We start from the raw sequence: 1,014 nt of genomic DNA on the forward strand, positions 1-1,014 counted from the left end.
GTCAGGTGCCCAAAAATCAATGCAGAGAGGCAGAAATATTTTTTAAATGAGGAAATATCTCTCAAAGGAACACAATGACTCCTTACCAACAATGAATAAAATATAAGAAATCATAGAAATGTCAGAAAAAGAATCCAAAATATTAATTATAACAAAACTCAGTAAGATACAAGAAAAAACAGACAATCAATTCCAGAAAATGAGAAAGTCATTTCATGACACAAAAGGGGAAATCTATAAATACATAGACACTCTTTAAAAAAAATCAAACTGAACTTCCGAAGATGAAGAATACAATAGAGGAAATTAAAAATTTCTCTTGAAAGTATTAACAACAGATTACACCAGGCAGAAGAAAGAATCTCTGAGCAATTATCTATCCTTCAAGTAGAAGGAGAAATAATTCTCAGATAAACAAAAAACTGAAAGAATTCACCAACCATAGATCAGCTCTTCAAGAAACATTTAAGTGCTCACTTCGGCAGCACATATACTAAAATTGGAACGATACAGAGAAGATTAGCATGGCCCCTGCGCAAGGATGACATGCAAATTCGTGAAGCGTTCCATATTAAAAAAAAAGAAAGAAAGAAAGAAAAAAACATTTAAGACAATGTTACGTCATAAAAATTAAAGGAAAATAAATAGAAATAAGGAAACAAAACAACTAAGAAAATAGTTAACAAAATGGTAGTGGAAATCTGTACATATTGATAATAATGTTAATGGACTAAATTATCCAATTAAAACACACAGACTGACTAAATTTTTTTTTAAAGGAGCCTTCTCTATGTTGCTTACAAGAAATACCTCAATGATAAAGACATACATAGATGGAAAGTGAAGGGCTAGAAAAGTAATTTCTTCCAAACTGAAACCAAAAAGAGCTGGAATCATATAATACTGTTATCAGACAAAATAGTCTTCAGGATAAAAATTGTGAAATGAGACAAGTGAGGTTACTAAACAATATTAAAGGGATTAATGTCTCAAGAAGTTGTAACAATTGCAAAT

The 1,014-nt window shown here is 30.3% G+C and overlaps 1 non-coding gene across 1 annotated transcript; it reads left to right on the plus strand.

Moving 5' to 3' along the window:
* The first annotated feature begins 469 nt into the window (after positions 1-469).
* LOC114007489 (U6 spliceosomal RNA) lies at positions 470-576 on the plus strand. Its single transcript, XR_003549111.1, has one exon. It is a non-coding gene; the product is annotated as a U6 spliceosomal RNA (small nuclear RNA).
* The last annotated feature ends 438 nt before the right edge of the window (positions 577-1,014 follow it).

Source organism: Tupaia chinensis, unplaced genomic scaffold, assembly GCF_000334495.1.
Source record: "Tupaia chinensis unplaced genomic scaffold, TupChi_1.0 Scaffold000183_1, whole genome shotgun sequence".
Lineage (NCBI taxonomy): Eukaryota > Metazoa > Chordata > Mammalia > Scandentia > Tupaiidae > Tupaia > Tupaia belangeri.